Source organism: Castor canadensis, chromosome 13 (assembly GCF_047511655.1).
Source record: "Castor canadensis chromosome 13, mCasCan1.hap1v2, whole genome shotgun sequence".
In the NCBI taxonomy this organism is placed as follows: Eukaryota; Metazoa; Chordata; class Mammalia; order Rodentia; family Castoridae; genus Castor; species Castor canadensis.
The window spans coordinates 107,322,812-107,342,891 of record NC_133398.1 but is presented as its reverse complement, the minus strand read 5'-3'; the positions used below and the strand labels follow the sequence as shown (position 1 = coordinate 107,342,891).

Sequence of the window (20,080 nt, the reverse complement as noted above, 5' to 3'; positions counted from 1 at the left end):
ATCTGTGAGTTTATGCTATGGCCATAAACTAAGTCTAAGAAAAAATTCACAAATACTGTTACAATAGGAAATGATACCTAGAAGTAAAAACAAAAGTGCTTAAGTCTGAACACTGCTAATTGCTGGGCATAAACCCTTTGTATTTGTGAAATAAATTAGCCAAGAACCAGGAATAATGTCTCTGTTCTGACTTTGTTCTGGCAAAAATATAACCATGTTCTATTATAAGGTTTATTTCTGATAGAAGTAGACAACAGTACAGAAATCACCCATGCTTTCCTCCTCTTTTGTCATAGTGGGCTGGGCGTTTGAGTGGCACAGAATTAAGCACTTGGATCTGATGGAGTTGTTCAAACTCATGGGATGAAAAATGGTGCCAAGCATGCACCGTTATAAGGTGATTGCAGACAAGAAGAAAGTGGGATATGCATTTTTAGAGGTAAGTGAGATCACAGGTGGAAATTAGGACCTAGAGAATTATACTATGGTTCACAAGGATTCTGTTTGCCATGGTTACAAGCTTGGAATGTCCTGTAGGATTTTGGGGAAAGGGTTGAGTCTAAAGTATGAAGACTTTGGTTTGGAATCTGGATGAAGAGAGAAGGCTAGTTTTGTGAAGAGAACACAACCTTTTAAAGGGTGAGGAGGTGTCCTCTGATGTTCACAGATTCTGAGAGACCTGGGTGGCGCTACCAGCCTCCAAGAACAGTGGCTATTGGAGATGAACACTGGCTACAGACTTCACTCCTATAAAAGAAATGATCCCTAGGTATCTGCAGTACTCCAGATATTGTCCTATTCCACAGAGGAGTTCCAATGAATAGGTTCCATTATAATGTTCCGAAGACTGAAATACATGCATTTTCTGTTCTCTGTTGATGAAATTTCAATATAGTTCAAAAGCTAAAGCACCCTGGAATTTTCCATTTAACCTAAGTGTGTCTACAAAGAATTTGGAAAGTGCTGAAGAAACCAAGAGCAAACTTGATACTGTGGCTGTGGTTAACAAAGGAAGTCTGTCATGAATTGCTTTTTATTTGAGAGTGAGGATCAGATCAAGTAGTTTTAGATGGGGGTCAAGGACCTAGGAAACTCTCGTGGTGTTTCACTTAGATTGGGAGGCATAAACCAATTATATTTTATCCAGCTGAGGGAAAATCCAAATCTCTATGTGTAGTTTCATGTATGTACATATATATATAATTTTTTAAAAGCTCAGTCATTATTTTACTACTTCCATCTAAAGCAGTTTTATGGCAAGATAAGTATAATCTGTTGAAAAAGCAGCATCACAATTTGTTCAAATATTGAGACAAAATTTAAGTGATGCATAAACTTGAACTTGTTACATAAGAATGCCAACAAATATGAAAAATCAAAATGAAAGTCTTTTGTACAATTAATGTACACTAATAAAAATACTTTAAAACTTAAAAATATTGCATACAAGGATATTCCTAGCAATCTTGTCTCATTTGCATAAATCATGAACAATTATGATGTGATCTTATTTTCTATAAAAAACTTTGTAGCAGATTATTAATTTCCCTGTAATTGTTACACTTCTCAAAAATCTAAGTACATCTGAACCTATGAAAGAATAAGTGGATTTTAAAGATGAGATTTTTTTATAGGATCATTTTATGCATATTAATGGTCATTTTGAAGAGAAAGAAAATTGCTTTAGCCTACCTGTAGCATTCTCTATTTTTATGTCATTATTATGAGCTTATTATTTGTACCTAGCTCGTTTTCCCCACTAAATCATAAATGGAATTTTATCAGTTGTTTTGCAAATTCACTTGTTAAAAGCAAGTATTTATGAATAATTTTTGAAGCTTTGAAGCATTTTAGGTTTCACCCACCTTTTTTGATAGAAATATTTTTATTAGACTATTGTCAAGACTAACAGTTTCTAAAATCCAAATATTTTATAATGATGGAGGGAACAGAAATAAACTCAGGTCTTCCCAAATTTTGCTACAGAAATCGTAGGAAAAAACATGGACCTTTGGGACAGCGAAGGGGGATACTGGAGGCACCTTAGCCCTCGGCTGTGTGCATTTAACTCAGCCAGAAGCAGTGTGGTACACAAGCAGCCTTGTTCTCCACAGAGATGCTCCTGTTCCAAGGCCTTAGAGATGGTGTCACCTTTGTGACCATTCTCAAAGGTGATTTGGGGAATCAATTTTAGCAGTTGATGGTAAAGTTAATGTTATATAAATAATAATTTAGAAAAAATGTTATCAAATGTTTTTCCCAAAGAGCGAGCACATTGCAAAAACCATTACTTCTTTTCTTTACAATAAGCTTTGTCTACTTTTCTTCCTTTTCTTTTTTCACTTTTGTTGGCAGTTGTGGTTTGAACTGAGGGCCTTCTGATTGCTAGGCAGGCGCTCTAGCACTTGAGCCATGACCTTGCCCTTTACGCATTAGGCATTATGCTCAAATAGGGTCTCACTTTTATGCCAGCTCCAGCTTTAGACTATGATTTTCCTATTTATATTTCCCCTGTAGCTCTGATGACAGGCAAGTACCACTTCACCCAGATTTTTATGAGTTGAGTTGGGGTCTGGCAGATTTTTTGTGGGTTGACTTTGAATTATAATCCTCCTGATCTCAGCCTCACCAGTAGCTAAGATTACAGGCCATGAGCCACCATACCTAGCTGATATCGTCAAATACTGAGTATTGTTGCTTGTGATTCTTTGTTTAAATTTTCATTAGCACAAGTTAATTGTACAATGAAGTTTCATTGTGAAATACTTCTAATATTTTCCCATCAAGTAGTCAGTTGCTTTTACCAATTTTTAGTAGGTGGCAAGAATGAATTCTTAACTTTTCTTGAATTTTCCACACCACTATTAAAAATAAAATAATATAAGCTTGCAATTAAACAAATCATATTAAATACAAACTAACTGGCTAGGAATGGTGGCTTGTGCTATTAAACCCAACTACACAAGAGGCATAGCTAAAAGGATCTTGGTTCAAGGATGGTCCCTTACCAAAAAAAAAAAAAAAAAAAAAAAAAACAAAAAACAATGAGAGAAATGAGTGACAGAGAGAGAGAGAGAGAGAGAGAGAGAGAATGCAAGAGCCTATTGGTAAAATGACTAAGCAAGAGTTGAGGGTGTGGATTAAGTGATAGAATACCTGCCTAGCAAGTGCATGGCTGTGAGTTCAAACCTCTGCACTGCCAAAAATAAAAAATCAAAACCAAAGCTATGGTAATCAATTCTCAAACCTGACTCATTACTCATTTTATGACCTCTTACTATGCGTTATATTCTTTATGCTAGTCACATATCTTCTGCCTGTAGGAAATACCATACAATGTTTTGAAATGTGCATCTCTTTCCAGCCCTGTGCTCAGTAACATCCCATGAATACCTTTGATTTTGATCATGGTAGAAACACACTACAGAAAATAGCAAATGCTACAAGTCAGGACTTTCATTCTCCTTAAGAGCCTGTGGTCACACTTTTCCTAGCACACCTCTGTCAACACTGATGATTCCTAAAATTTCTAGCATTTTCCTGCCTGTTAATAAAAGGAATAGAGAGAAGAAAGGAGACCCTCAGTCAGTGTGCTTATTAACACATGGTGAATTCTCTGTACAGACAACTGTTATGCTCCCTTAGCCTCTGTCTTGCCTTGGGCGTCCATCAGTTGCTCAGACTCCCTGGTTTGGGTGTCTAAATCTGAGAGATGGTGAGTCTACTGTTGTCTTCCTTTAATCCACCATGAACTTCTTCAGAGAGGGTTTATATTCTTAATTATTTTCCATTTGTTAGAAGTGCTGTTCCCAAACAGTGATCAAAGAAACACTCAGAAGTCACTCAGCAAACCAAAACATAATAGTTTTACTTCTTCAGAAGGGTGCAGCCACAGATAATAGTCTGTAGGCAGAACACACTGAGTGGGAGTCAGCTCAGTTTTTTCCTCTCTGACCCTCACCCTGATGGAGGGGTTTAGGTTCACAGTCTTCCCAACTGACTAGCTATTGTGTAGGATAAGGGAAGGTTTCCAATGCAGTGACATTTTTACAGCTCAGTGAGAAAGTGATTTCTCAAGGTCCCCTGAAAATTGGGACAGGAGCTGACATTTTACTCACCAAGCAGTTTGAGATTAGGTCATCTGGTGGTAAAGAGCTCTTTGTCTGACCACAAGAACCTTGCAGGGTCAAACAACATTTCACAAAGCACATAAGAAGCAATTCAGGGAGGTTGGCTAGAATCTACACGTTGATAGTTACACATTAACTCTTTTGACAGAAAAGATCTAACTGTAGTTGATTCTCATACATTCTTATAGCTGAAAAATCAATTATATTGCACTTAATGAAATTGAAGAAAATGATTCTTCATTTGCTGGCTTTCCTCTTGCTTGTTATAAATTTTTCTACATTTTATTTTGATAGCTACCCTCTGGATTGATTGTCAGTAATTGCTCATAATGGAAACAAGTCAGAAGGGAATTAGTGGAAGTTATAGATTATTTCCAATTATTTCATCTCTTCTTAGTTTTTAGAACAGGCTATTGAAGGGTGATTAGTCAAGTGAACTGATTATGAAAAACTAAAGAAAACAAATAAATGAAATACATGAGCTAATGTCAGGGCTACTGGAGGTAAACTAACCAAGACACTGTTGGAGCCAACATGCCTATTTTTCTGGGATTTACAGTGTGTCTAGAATTTACCTGGAATTACCTACTCTGGGGGCTACAAGTAGCTTTCTGCAAGCTCAAAATTGTCACAGACCTCCAGCTAGGCTCTGCAAGGTTTCCTGTGACTGTGATCACCTTCTGTAGGGGGTTGAGGGGAATCTCTGTAACCAACTTGTTTCTCTGTAACTGACTTGTCTTTCTGACCACTTGTGAACCATCTACTGCAAAAACTTCTTGGTTACATAAACCACCTGGGGGGTATATAATTCATCTCTTAACACTGATCAGGGCTCAGGCCTTTGAGAAATTATCTCCCCTGAGTCTGCTAGCATCATAAAATTCCCGCTTCCTGCAAAGTGGTCTCTGTGACTTTGTTTTCCCCACTATTTCCTGCAACAACACCACATGATGTCTATGTGATATGAAGATGTCATGGTAATGGTGGGGCAATGACCACTGTCCCAAGAATGCAGTGGGAGGAGGCCACAAGGCTCCTGTTGCAAATAAGGATTCCCCTCTATCCTGTCAGACTGAAGGAAGCTAAGCGCTTACTTTTGGGAGATGTATTGACCATTCATGCCACTCAAGTATCTTTTCCTGTTGGATTAAATAAGTTGATGTAGTTGAAACTCAAGTTTTCCACTACCTTTCAAAGGGGAAGATAATTTTTTCGGGAAAGAAGAACCAGCTCAGGAAGTATAACTTAAAGTTATTGGTGCCCTATATAATGCATTATTTAAATAATGGCAGTATAACTAAGGAATTGTATTTTTCTCCCTTTGTTTTTCTCTGGATGTGTGGTACCATGGTTTGAGCTCAGGATTTCCTGCTTGTCATGCAGGCACTTTTAACTGCTTGAGCCATGCTTCCAGCCCTTTTTGATCTTGTTATTTTGAAGACAAGGTCTTACTTTTTGCCAGTACTAACCTGGACCATGATTTTATCCTTGCTTTCACTGGGATGACAGGCATGCACCACTATGCCCAGTGTTTTTCTGTTGAGATGGTCTCACAAAATCTCTCCCTTCTGGGCTGGCTTCAACATGAGATCCTCCTGACCTCAGCCCTGAAGTAGCTTGGAATAATAGGTACATGCGACCATGCCCACGTTTTGTTGGAGGTGGGGGTCTTCCTAACTTTTTGCCCAGGCCTTAGACTGTGATGCTCCTGACCTCAGTCTTCCAAGTAGCTAGGATTATGGTCCTGAGCTACCAGTGCCTGGCCTTTCTCCTATTTCATAGCATTTCAAAGATCGGGGGCTAATTGTAGGTTGAGTCCACTGTGTCCCTTCCCACTCAGATACAGGTACATAATAATGCTCAAGTAGATCAGAAGGAAAAAGAAATAACAGACATGAAAATCTCAGTGGGTTCAGGTTGGTGAGTGTGTCCACAATCATGCCCTACCATGGGCTTTCACCATGAAGAAGCATTTTGGGTGTAAGATTTATTCTTAAAGCATCACTCAAATAATTTGTAGCTCTTGAGGAAAGTATATTGTTATTAAAAGCAGATTTCAACTAAAAATTACATTATCAAATTAAACATCTTTGTTCTTGTACTTACTCTTAGTATCTGTTAACATCTCAATTTCCCAGTGATTTCCATAACTAAGTAAGCACTGAATTTCATTAGTTTAAAGAGGCACAAGAGTTTGTTTTTTGACATTCTTATTTTCTGGGACCAAAACCTCTATGATTCTGGGTCCACCACTGTGAGTACTGAGTATTCACATTAGGAGGAAAAATCTCAAATAAAAGTTCAATTTATTTCCAAAAAACTCAGAATACGTCAAGTAACATTAAGAAGTGGCAGCCTAAACTTTCTCTTCTATTTTAGAGCTACTTTCTTTGCATACTTAGATTAATTGTAAGAATGCAGCAATCAGCTGATCAGGATTAGTATTTATGGCTTCTGCTTCTCTGATTGCATTATAATGTGTGTTATCTGAATCTGCTATCAGATTTCATACTCATTCATGAAGTATTATCTACTGATGAAAATTCTGTCAGGTATATGATAGATAGTTATAATGTACTTGGCATCTTTTGTAGCATTTTTACTTTAAGAAATGATGGCCTCTCTCATTCCCCTAATTTCTTATTTGTCTATAAATTATTCACTTCCAGAGCTTTTATTAAGAATTAGAGTTGTGCCAAATATTACAACTTGTTCTAAGAATTTTATAGACAATAGTTAATCACTGCCTCGTGTTGGTGCATGCAGGTGATGAGAGACCAACTTGCCCATATTTCAGGTTGCATTCCTGTATAAATTTAGGTAGTCTAATTGCCCCAATACCAAAATAGTTTAAAATTTAATGTATTGTATGGTTTTAAAGTTCTTCACTGTTTCAGCACATGAAACATTTGAATTAATCAACTAGAACTCATTTCATATTTTATATTTTATATTTTATGTCTACATTTGTTTTTACTCATTCACCTTATTTACGAAGTTATGTTGTTTTATATTGATGCATGAAAAGTAATAAAAGTATACTCTGAAAACCACTAGCACTAAATGAAAGAAAGAGGTCTGTGAAAGGCACTGAGAGGGGTGGGTGGAGACATCTCGGCAGATTCAAACATTTCCTGGAACCAGAAGGGGAGAGGCTGCATCCATAGGGTCAACATCGTGACATTTGACCTTATTGCCACATTTTCATCAGTGTTTTCTAAGGGATTCCTAAAGAAAAGGCTGGCTATTATGGAGATAGTAATGGGTTACTTTATCATTCAACATAGAATTAAAGGTTAAATAAATATAGTTTATTTTTTAAATCTATGCTGTGGTTCTTCTAGATTTCCCATTTCATGTCTCAGATCAGGTTCCAAATATACATTTAATAAATTGATTATACTATATATCTTCCTTTTTATGACAGAAAAATTGCCGAAAAGATATCATCTCAAAATGCCTGAACACAATGTTCAAAACTCAGATTTGAAGAAGTGAAACCTATAACTGCTTTAGAAAATAGATGCATTTAGATAAAATAATATTCTTGAAAAACTGAATTTTAGTGTTCAGGTTGTTTCTATCAATATTAAATTATTATTTAAAATTAAAAGACAGTTTTCATTTCTCATACAAAAGCAGCAAGATTTCTGAAATCTGCATTCTAAATAAGGATGTGATGTAATATCAGTCTTTAATCTGATCCTTAAGTAACTTTGTATTCCAAAAGCAGGTGTTGATGGTACACACCTGAAGCCCTGTTCTTGTGAGGCATGAGGATTGCAAGTTTGAGGCCAGCCTGGTTACATATTGAAACCCTGTCTCACTTTTCTGATGTCTCTCAACTTTTGTTTTTGAACATATATTGTGTATCCTACACCTGCTGGCACCAATTATCATCATAACCCACAAGACAGAGGTGTTGTCTACAGTGAAGTCAGTGGGTTATTAATAGCATATTGCTGAGCTGTGTGAGCTCCGAATGAGCAATTTTTAAAGCCAACCATAAGCAAATAACTAAGGGGAAGTGTGAGATCTTCAGAGCCAAGATTGAAAAGTATAAAGTTAATATACATGTTAGTATGAATATGACTGGTTCAGCTGTGTCTGATAATGTTCAAAGTTAAAATTCTCTCCTTGATGGTGTCTTGAAGACTGAGGTCTTATTTTGTGTTGGTTACTTTCCTGGGAATGGCTCTCAGATTCTTAAGAAAGGACTCTGCTGCAGGAGACAAAGAAGGCAAGTTTGTGGAAAAAGCTTTATCATGAAGCCCAGTGCTTGCTGAGCAGGTGGGCAAGGAGCATACAAAGAGCAGCCAGCCCCTTCCCTATGATCCACTGTGGTGGGTCAGGGAAGTTGCCAGCCTGCCTCACCCTCTTCCAACTCACTGGGTCATCTGCTAGAGCCCTAATAAGTCATCTGTGAATTCAGATACAGTTATATGTGAAGTTCCATTTGAAACAATGTTACAAAGGCCCAGGAAGGAAAATTACCTTGAGAAAAATGTTAATTTGGGGTTTCTTTGCTTGACCTCTACATGCTTTAAAGATAGGTAGATGTTTTTCACCACAGCTCACTTGGAATTTTTCCCCTGGGTTATGTTTCTGCTCTGGTCCTTGTTAAAACTTAAAAAAGTCATGCACTTGTTTTTACCTCTGAGAATTCCCTTCTCTGCACAAAGCTTTCTAGTGAAGACAAGATGTAATTAAAAACCCATTGCCTATAATTAACCTATGAATGAAGTACAAGTAAAACAAGTTTACAATGTAGTAAAATACTGCAAATATCTTCTCATTATTCCCCTACGTGATCATTTTTGTTCAATTACACAGTAGTTTGTATTGCCTTCTCATCATTTAATCAAGCAAATTCATTTTTCCTTGGCCTTTGATTAAGTGAGATTTTCAAAAGATACTGAACATTTAAATATATATGTAATGGAAATTGTCCCAATGGAGCAGGTGTTCAGGACCTAACAAGAACATTAGCACCGTGGGGCCCTTTGTCATGTATAGTCTACAGGTCACTTTGAGATTCTTTTGAAATCATAAATATGTTGCAGAAAACGTTACAGACAGTATGACTGGCCAGTGAGAGTAAGACTCAAACCCAGGTTGTTGGAGGAAAGGAAAGTTTATCACGCTAGCAGGCCAGCACCTGGCTATCTCCAAAATGGTGCAGGCCTGGAGCACAGGGTGGTTGGGGTTTTTATACTGAGAAAAGCAGCAGCAAGCAAGCAAGGAGTGCAGAAGCAGACTTGGTGGTTAGCTGTTCAAGGTTACAATGTATCATGTGGATGATACAGCTGTGGATGAAGGCCCTCTGCAGTTTCTAAGAGAAAGCTGGATGCAGGGGCCCCTGCAAGGGGGAAGGGCTTTACTTGTCTTTGATTCTTTCCCCAGCTTTGATCTTTCTAGGGGTTTCCTTATCAAATACAGGAAATTATTTTAAATTATCAGCGTTGTTTTCTACTTCTGGTAACACATTCATTTTTCTTTAAAAAGGTTTAAATTTTGTTTGCTTAACTTACTGATTATCAAAAATATATATAGTATATTACACATTTAATATGTACCTGGTCTGGAACATCTGCACATTATTTGTGACAGGCTGGTGGAGCATATAAGGGCATGCAGTGTGAAGATTTGTCAGTAAGAAATGATAATTACTTTTTAAAATAAAGATATAGATTATATGGTTTCTAGAAATGAGGGAAGGAGAGATTGTTGAGTTAGAATTTATTGGATACAGAGTTTCAGTTAGGGAAGTTGAGAAAGTTCTGGAGATGGATGGTGGTCTGTAGCAGGGAGGAGGATCAGAAGAAAAACAGAGTAGGCCTGCATAGCAGGGAGGTAAGGATGGCATAGCAGCGAGTTAAAACCTGAGGAATCTGAATATGCGGAAGGTCATGTGGCACTGGGGAGGGAGAAAGTCATGTAGCACTAGGGTAAAGTAGCCTATGGAATTGTATGGAAGCATATATGGATTAGACCTTGCTTTTTGCTTCTGTAACCTGCTTGCAAGGGTATATGATTTGAGACCCCTTTGTTCTGGGGGCTCAGCCTTTGGACAGGAGCCTGGGTCTGTGCCAGCACAATAAAATGTTGCTTCCTGCTAAACTGCCTCAGTGTCCCATATTGCAGTTTGAGATTCCCACAAAACTGTGAATATCTTAATACCACTGGACTGTAGACTGAAAATTGGTCAGAATGGTACACTTTACATTATTATAAGGGGACAAATGTGAGGGAAAATAAAATGACAGAAATATCCCTAGGAACAAATGACAGAAATAACTTTGTTTTAGATAAAGGAGATAGAAAGGCATACTTAAACGCAAAACATTTAGGGAGACTAAAGAAAATCTTTGCACACAGGTGCAGAAGCACAGTAGTGTCTCCTCCTAATTGTGAAAGAAGATAAAACATTCCTAAAGGCAGGTGCCTAAAGGGATGAAATATAGGCCCCTAAAAGGAGAGTGACACAGCAAACTTTCCCAAGACAAAGAAAGAAAGGAGTATCACCAGAATAATGGACAGCAGTCATTGGGGAAAATGCATACCTGTTCACATAGGAAAGATTTCTCATCACATTTAGAGGAGGCTCATTCCTGAACATGCTCCAAGGTCATATATCACATGCTTAAAAGGTGGCATTCAGGAAGGTCTCCTAGGCAGAAATGTAGAATGATAATGAACAAAATTTACCTTAGGTTGCCAAAATGAATGAGGCAAAGTGACTCAATTATTTTGGTTGGTTCATTGTTTCTTTAGATGGCCTTATTTGAAACTAACAAGCAAAATTTTTAAGAAGGCTGACAGTCATTAAAGGAGTAGTGACTGTAGCTTTCCCCCGAATATTGGTGGTGATCTCTAAAATTATTTGCCTAGAGTTAGCAGCTCACAATAGTGTTGAGGTGTGACCTTTAGAAGGTGATCAAGTCATTGTGGTTCCACCTTTATGAATGAGATTAGTGCCTTGTGTAAGGGCTTACAGGAACCAGTGAGGCCCTGAGCCCTTTTGGCAAGTGAGCATCCAGCAAACAGGTGCTGTCAATGAGGACAGGCCTCAGCAGGCCTGAATCTGCAGGTGCCCCAATCTTGAACTGCTTGACCTCCAAAATGGTGAGAAGTAACTTTCTATTGTTTACAGATTAGCCATTCTATAGTATTTTATTTTAGTAGCAGGAAATGTACTAAGACAACCAACATGACTTCAGTGAATTATGTTTTTCTCTAAGCCTGGGTCAGAATACAACATACATGCAAACCTTTCAAGTTGGTAATTATGAGTATTAAGGTTTCTTTTTAAAAGAAGGGGCTGAGTTGGGCTGCTTTTCATTGCTATCGCACAGTGCAGGTGCTTTCATAGTCAGCAAGACACTGAGAAAACTCTACCTATTCTTTAGCTAATTTTTTTTTATGTGAGTTGGCGACTCAAGTGAATTTACCATTTCAAAATTTTCCTTGTACTAGTTATATTATTTATTAGTAAGAGCAAAACACATTTGTTTAACATCGTATTGATTTCCTACTGCTGCTGTAACAATTATCTGCAGTTAGTGACTTCTTCTAAGACAAATGGTTATGTCATAGTGTAGTCTGTTGTCTGGGTGGATGTTGCTGGATTCTCTGTGCTTAGGTGTCAGCAGAGCAACATTTTTTTGTTTTTGTTTTGTTTAGATTTTACTGCAGGCTCTGGGGAAGATTTCTTTTCTAAACTGTGTTAGGAAAGCCTCAGAACCTTCCCATATTTGATGAACCACAGGACTGAGCATATAAACATACTTTTGGCTGTTCTTTATTACGGTTTCACCATTAACAAACCAAAGTCAGCAAAGGGAAAAAGAGCATGGGGTGGAATCCTGAGACCAATCTCTGGTTGCAAGATCCTCTTCCAGTACAGTCACATTGGAAGTGCCCAGTTCCTCCAGGGGTGAATTACAAAATGTTGCCTATTAAAAAAGCTCATTAGAGCTTTTTGGTACATAGTAAAATGGACTCACTCACATACAACAACAGTAGGTGTTGAGCATCAATTATCCTGTTCGTACAGTCAATGCTCAGTGAGCCACTCCTATCATTTAGGGGACTGAGAATAGTTTTTGATGACATCAGGCAAGTCTGCTGTGCTACCCCCTTCTATATGCAGCTCACACAGCAGTGGAACTGTTACCAGAACCTGTGACACTCAAGGGAGATTTCCAAATGGGCTTCCATCTGGCTCTTGGGTACCAAGTTTGTGATGTTGTTGAAGAGGAAGCTAGCCTTAAAACAGGATTGTAAAACATGGTAAACTGTCAATTAAAAGCTGTAACATCAAACAGAGCTGTAAAACATGAGGAATTGCCCATTAGAGCCATGCAAAAGTTCAGGACCAAGATGAAAGGCACCATGCAGAGATAAGCACCCATTCCTGCCTTTCTTTGTCTCCACTTGTAAATAAACTTTCCAAAGCAGGACTCCCCTGCTGTTCTTATCTAAACCTTAGGTCTCTAACCCACTACTAGCCCTACTTCATGGGAGAGCACATTCCTTGTAACCTGATGCCCTGCACTGCCTTTTAAATATCCTGTGAATGCTTTGTTCAGGGCTCAGACACAGGTACATGTCTGGGCCCGCTAGCGTAAAATTAAAATCTGAGTTCTCCACTCCTCTGAGTGTCGCTTGGTTTCTACTCTGACTATACTGCCACAACATATGGAGGACCCAGTGAGATTCCAACCAACTGGCCCCTTGTGCCACCAGCTGGTGGCTGGGCTGCATCGGAGTAGGGAGGGACACGGGACTGAACGAGGTGGCGCACCACCTGATGGTATTCTGGGTCCTCCTTCACCCTGGTGCCCCAACTCTCTGAGCAGCCTTGACCCAGCATGGACTCCAAGGAGAAGTGGATCAACTCATCTGGCAGTCTCACCCAGACTCGGTAAGCACCACCCCAGGGAAATCAGTCCTAAATCAGGTCCTGTCCCACTGGATGGAAGGGGAGCTTGATCCACTCCCAGGAAACTCCAAGAGGAGTTCCACAGGTCTTCAGTCAGGTTCTGTCCCACTGGACAGAAGGGGAGCTTAATCCACTCCCGGCAACCTCCTAGAGGAGTTCCACAGGTCAGGGACTTCTCCCAGAGGGGGAAGGAAACTGTTAAAACTTCGGTGTGAATGTGTGCGTGTGTGTGTGTGTGTGTGTGAATTTGTTTAAAGCATGGGCAAAATTTAATCTGCTCCTGGAATTCCTGCTCATTTTATGTGCGCTTAAGTTGACATTTTTTTCTGGCATGCTTAATTTATAAAACTTTTTTTTGTGTGTGTGTGTGTATGTAAACATCTTAAAATGGTTATTAAATTGCTACTATAAGGTTAATATGATACTCAAGGTAACAAAACCAGGATATTTGTTTTAAAGATCTTTGTTATATAAACTGCTTAGGCTTTTACATTTAAATATGTAAACATCTTAGGGACGATTCCTATTATAGAGTAAATGTAAAAGTTATTACTCTGTTCTACTGCTACCTTAAACAACAACAAAAAACAGGTTTTCAAACTTATTTCAGTCAGGTCTCACTAGGATGCAGACATTCAGGGGTTAACACTCTAGCTTAGCCAGGAAGAAAAAAAAAAGAGGCTACAGTCTGCAACAAAATCTTGGAATTTAGGTAGCTAAAATGACCTTAGCCTGTTTCATTCTGTCATAAATAAAATCTGGGATTTAATTCTCCCTTATAATATATGGGTCTATTAACAAATAAGCTTTCTATAAATTGCTTTTACACACAAAAAAATTTCAGGGTTACTTTCTTTCCTTTTTTTCTCATGAAAATGTAAGGCTCTAAGTTAAAAGACTTTATGAGTTATTTTCAACAAGTAACAAAATATATAAAAGGTATTAAGGATATGGTTTTTTCAAAATTAATAAAGGATTAAAGAATACTTTTAGATAAAGAGGATAAAGACCAGCTTCCCAGAGGATACGAAATAAATTGTCACAAAGATAAAGAGTAAATTGTCATAAAATGATACAACTTGTAGATGGTATATAACTGGTTAAAGTTAACTAAAATCCAGTTACATTAAAGGTTTTATAACTTCAAAATTTAATGTACTGATGTTAAGCTAAAACTTAATTCTCTAAGCTCATAACAACAAGGCTACCTTAAAAATACTATATTGGTCTAGATAACATTTACAAAAAATTGTCTTATAATGGTTTTGTCAAGGTAACTCAGAAATTTTTCATACTACAGGTTAATCCATTTATTTGTCAAGATAACAAGAGTTTATTAAAACAAAGAGAGACAAGAGGCAGCTGGACATAGGGAGTACTGCTGCACTGATATGAGACAGATTTACTTACGTAAAGCCAAAGTGCACCCTCCAGATAGGATAAAAATAAGTAAATAAATAAATAAATAAAACTCCAAAAGAAGCACTACACTGGAAGTCAAGATCTCCAGTTTTTATTAGACTAAACACAGTGGAGGTGTTAGTTCTACTCCTTCCACACGGCAGGTGGAGGGAATTTTTCCCTGAGGTGACCAGATTGGGCCTGTTATTTTAGGGGGGCTCCATTGACTGCAGGTTGATGGGATCCTGCTATATGTCAAGAGCCATCTGTTAATGTCAACAATCTGGGATATGATTTCTTATCAACATCTGAGCCATGATTCTTGGCCACTATGTTTCCTAACTCCACATTTAATCTCCATAAATATTTACCTGTGTTCTCTGGTGATTTTGTCAAGGTTTTAACTACTAAGGTAACTGAGTCATGTTCATTTAAGAGTTGGTTTATTTTGGGGTTAACAAGGATGACAGCCATGTTAGGACTAGACTCTCCCCCTTGCAGATGGCTCACCTTTGTCATCCTGGATATATGCCAGGGACAGCTGGGCAAGACAGTGACTTTCCGGGTACTTTTCCACTAGCCCCCTATTTCTAGCCCAAGCCTGTACATGGCAATGGGCTCTTGCTCTCTTGCTGGGGTCCCCCTCCACAGGGCTCCTGCCTAAATAAAAAACCCTGTACCAGTGTTTCAGCTGTCTCTGTGACTATTCCATGCCTCTTATTTTCTAACAGTTATGTAAAACTTTCTAGATGACCTCATGGTTAAACAACTGTTGTCTTGGATGATTCTAATACAGTTTGTATCCTAGGCTAGTTTGTGACTGGGCTGTTTGGGTTTGCTAAAACTGTTCTTTCCCCCTACAACTGATAACATTTTCTCAGGGGTGGACTGGCTTTGTATTTGAAAACAAGCGAATAAATTAAATACTTAAAATTATGGAATCCATTAAAAAGGAAAAGGCCTTTTATTTAAATGGAAATGTAGTAATGTCAAGCCTCAGGAAAGGCATCAGTCCCTTAAGAAAGGACACAATGTGTCCCTTAGGACATGTAGCCTTATTTGATGTGCAGAGTAATTGCTCTCCTGTGAATCGTCCTTGAAGAGGAGTCACTGTTTAAACAAGGTTAGATGACTGTTCAAAATAAAGATCACATTTCCTATCAGATGTGAAAAACTGATATCTTTTTTATTAGCCACTTAGGAGATCACTTAGTTTATTAAGGCTTGATATTGAGCACCCATAAAGAATTAGAAGATGGTTTTAGAAGTTCAGCCCAACAAAATAAAAAAATAGCCCAGAGTTGTCCTGAGGGGAGAATGCAAAGGCATACCTTATTTTAATGCAGTAAACTTTATTCCACTTTGCAGAATTGGTGATTTTTACATCCACCATATTCATCCTCATTCACCCTTTCCTTTTGCTCACCTCCATTCCATTTGTACCCGCCCCAGGAAAGGCCTGTTTTACCCTCCGGTCTTTCATACTTTTTAAATTGTATATTGTTAGTCCAAAGGGGTTTCACTTTGGTACTTCAGATCTGTGTATATCATGCTGTGTCTCTCATTTTTAAATCAAAGGCAGAAATTGATTAAGCTTAATGAGGAAGGTGTGTCAAAAGCCAAATGGTCCTAAGGCTGTGGCAAGCCATTAGCCAAGTTGTAAATGCAAAGGAAAAATTCTTGAAAAAAATACAAAGGGCTATTTTAGTGACTACAAAAGTGATAAAGTGAAACAGCCTTATTTCTGATATGGGAAAGTGTTTGTAGTCTGGATACAAGGGTTAAATAAGTCACAGTGTTTCCTTAAGCTAAAGTCTAATTCAGATCAAGGTCATGACTCTCCAATTCTGTGTAGATTGCAAGAGGTGAGAAAGCTGCAGAAGATAGGTTTGAAGGTTGTTGCATAAGGTTTAAATTAAAAGAAAAAAAATCTCCATGACATTAAAGTGCCAGGTGAAGCAGCAGGTGCTGATGTAGCATTTGAAGCATGTTACCAGAAGTTTAGCAAAGATACCCAGTGAAAGTGACTAAACCATAGATTTTCATTGTAGATGAAACAACCTTATACTGGAAAGAGACTCTAAGATCAAGTGTCTGAGAGCTAGTCCTGTCTTTAAGAGCTATAGTATTTCCTGCATATGTGCATCTGCATTAACTAAGACTCTATTCTTCATGTTAAAACCTCAACAGCACTCTAGTTTTGAAATCAGGGTGGAAGCTGTGATTCAGAATGAATTGACAGCTTGCAGTTTAAGTGGATTTTTCCTTCTATGAAGGCTCTTTCGGTATAAAAGGCATTCTTTTTTAAAAAAAGACTACTATAAACATGTTTGAGAAAAATAGGAAATTGCTTTAAATAATCATAAGTTCTTGTGTAAATAATGCTTTTAAGTAGATTTCTATTTCACTGAAAAAATATGTGCCATGGATACCTAGATAAGAATAAAACAGAAATAGCAAACTATTTCAAGGATTATTTTTGGATAATTTGCAAGATAGAAAAACAAGTAGGAAGTGTAGATTAATTAATGATGCTAATTAATATTTTACTGGAAGAGGTGTAAGAATCTCATGTTTTTTAAGAGACTTCAAAGATTTCTCCACAGGTTTCCACTAGAAGAAATGAGAGTGAAATATTGGAAGCACTAGGAGCAGGATGGTTCTTTAGTTATATCTGCTGTGTTTTATTTATGAAAGAAAGAGAACTGATGCACCTTGTTCACTCTTCATCATAGATACATGAATGTCTTTTATTTGAGGTGTCCAAAAGAATTTTCACAACTTAAGAAATAAAGAATATTGGATATAGATTTAAAATTTTCAGTAAACAGATCTTGCAGGTATTTTGTAAGATTTATACCTCAGAATTTCATACTTTATCTTTTTTTAAATTGTGCTGGGTGTGAGTATATTGTAGCATTTACAAAGGTTCTTACAGTGTGTCAAATACATCATACTTGAATTTCCCCCCCTCCACTTCTCTCCCCCATTCCCCCTCCCCTGATTCCTGGAACAGTTTCAACATGTATCATTTTTTGCATTTACAAACACTGTTTGTATCATGTTCATCCTCCTACCCCTTTCTCCACCACCTCCCCCCTCTCACTGATGCCAACTGCACTGCCCCCAGGCAGAACCTGTTCTGCCCTCCTGTTCTCTAATTTTCTAGAAGAAAAACATAAAAAAGTAAAGATAAAATTATGACATTTTGCTAGTTTGAGATAAAGATAGCTACACAGGGAGTTTCCTTGTGTTGTTCCCATGCATCTGTGCATTACAGCTCCAGTTGATTCCCCTCTTCCATCCTCCCTAGTCTCCTTCTCATGGTGATCCCAGTCAGTCTAAAATTTCTACATTCATTCCTATACAGTGAGCATATCAACTTCATTTGAATTTTTAGATTCCTTCCCTTGCCCTATCCCTCCTTGCACTGCCTCCCATTGGTGCGACTCATGTCCCATAATATTACTGCATTGGTTTTAGGTCTATAATCTGCATATGAAGGAGAACATGCAGCTTTTTGGCCTTCTGAGCCTGGGTAACCTCATTTAACATGATATTCTCCAATTCCATCCATTTACCTAAGAATGAAAAAATTTATTCTTCTTGTGGCTGAATTTCATATTTTTGATGCTATTTTAAATGGCATGGTTCTTTATTTGAATTTCTCAATGTTCAGTGCTATCATACAGAAATAAATTTTTTTAATATTGATCTTGAATCTTGAAAACTTGGTACACTCAATTATTACTTCTGAATTTCTTTTCTTTCTTTTTTTTTTGTGGTGCTGGGGGTTTGAACGCAGGGCTACTATTTAAGCCACTCCAGTAGCCCCTTTTACCCTGAAAATGCTATAAAGTTGCGATTTAATTGACTACATAATAATCATGTCCTCTGAAAGTAAAGTTAGTTTGGATAGTTTTTGTTTTTAGCTGTTTTTTAGTGCAGTAATAAGAACCTCTAGCAGATTAGAAGTGGTATGTACATACAGAACTTCTTTTTTGGGGGTGAGAACAGGGAGCACTGGGATTTAACTCAGGCACCTGAGCTTACAAATACTCTACTACTTGAGTATTTGAGTACTTGAGTATTTGAGTACTGAATGCAAATGGGTTAAATTCATCAACCAAAAGATGTAAACTGGCTGAATGGATTTAAAAAACCAAACAAGACAGCAACAAAAATTTAAAAAATAGGACCCAATTCTATGTTGCCAGAAAGAAACTTTCTTTACTCATAAAGATAAACACACACTGAAAATGAAGGGTTGGAAACAAACTACACAAATGGAAATCAAAAGTGACTAGTTGTAGCTGGACTCACATCAGATAAAGTAGACTTTAAATCAAAAAACTAAAAAGAGACAAAGAAGGTAATTATGTGATTATATAGTGACAAAAGGACCAATTCAGCAAGAAGATATAAGTATAAATATATATACACCCAATACTGTTCCACATAAATATGCAAAGCAGACACTATCATGTCTACAGAGAGAGACAATCCAATACAGTAATAGTTGGGAAGTTTAACACTTCACTTTCCTCAATGGGCAGATCATTCAAACAGAACATCAATGAAGAACCATCTGAGTTTGTAAGGGGAGCAATGACAGAGGTGACTTCATTTCGGATGAGAGAGGCACTTTAGAAACAGACAAGTAAAAGGGACGTGAGAAACAATAGGTTTCTCACAAAAATAGTAAGTCTTTGACCAAAATAACAAAACACAGCTGCAAGATGTGAGCCCCAAGGCCAGGGTGAGCTGACCAGACCTTCTTGGAATGGTCAGTTTGATAAGGAGAGGGACAGACAGGTGACTGAATTCAGTGAGAAGCTGGCTCAGTACCAACCAATCACAAATAAAGTTTCATGATAGAATAATTAGACCTAAGCCAGTTAATGCTCTGTATCATCCCCTAGACTTCAGCCATTGTTTGGCTTAGTTCTTTCTCTAGGTCACATCCATCAAGAGGGACTATCCTTTCAATAAACTTTTTGCTTGCTTTTTAACTTCTGGTCTGTGGCATGAACTTGCTTTAACTCCTAACAGCTTGTCCAGCACCTTTGATTGTTGATGTTGTTGCTCTGGCAGTACTGGGGTTTGAACTTAGCCCTTGCTCTTGCTAGGCAAGTGCTCCACCACTTGAGCTATGCCCTTATCACTCTGAGAGGGAGGTTTGTTGAAAAACTTGCATGTACCAGAAAAATACAGATTTCAAATTTTTAAAAAATCTAATAATGTACCCCAAGGAGTTAGAAAAGCCAGAACAAAGAAAATCCAAGGTTAGTACAAGAAAAAAGTTTAAAGCAGTAATAAAATCTAAACTAAACAAATATAAAAGATTAATGAAACAAAGTATTGGATTTTTGAAAGGAGAGACAAACCATTAGCTAGAGTAACCAAGGGAAAAAAAAAAACCCAAAACATAAATAAGTCAAGTCAGAGATTAAAAAGGAGGCATATATATAGTATATGTACATATAAAAACTATCATAAGACAGCTATGAATAATTTATATGATAAAACAAAATACTAGAAAACTGAGAAGAAATGAGTAAATATCTGAATCATGTAACACTACCAAAATTGTATCAAGTAGAAA

General features: G+C 37.6%; 1 protein-coding gene and 1 long non-coding RNA gene across 7 annotated transcripts in view; one reads left to right on the top strand and one right to left on the bottom strand.

Moving 5' to 3' along the window:
- LOC141415556 (spermatogenesis-associated protein 31E1-like) overlaps positions 1 to 20,080 on the bottom strand; it is a 102,169-nt gene that overhangs the window by 22,997 nt on the left and 59,092 nt on the right. For 5 of the 6 annotated variants that reach the window (XR_012440543.1, XR_012440545.1, XR_012440544.1 and 2 more), the window contains exon 2: positions 10,694 to 10,800. The exons of the other annotated variant lie outside the window; for it this stretch is intronic. The gene's annotated coding sequence lies outside the window, so the exon portion shown is untranslated. The remainder of the gene's footprint in view (positions 1 to 10,693; positions 10,801 to 20,080) is intronic. 6 annotated transcript variants of the gene reach the window in all.
- The window catches only part of LOC141415563 (uncharacterized), a 40,073-nt gene continuing 32,721 nt past the window's right edge, over positions 12,729 to 20,080 (top strand). Inside the window, exon 1 of the long non-coding RNA XR_012440548.1 lies at positions 12,729 to 13,056. This is a non-coding gene — a long non-coding RNA (uncharacterized lncRNA). The remainder of the gene's footprint in view (positions 13,057 to 20,080) is intronic.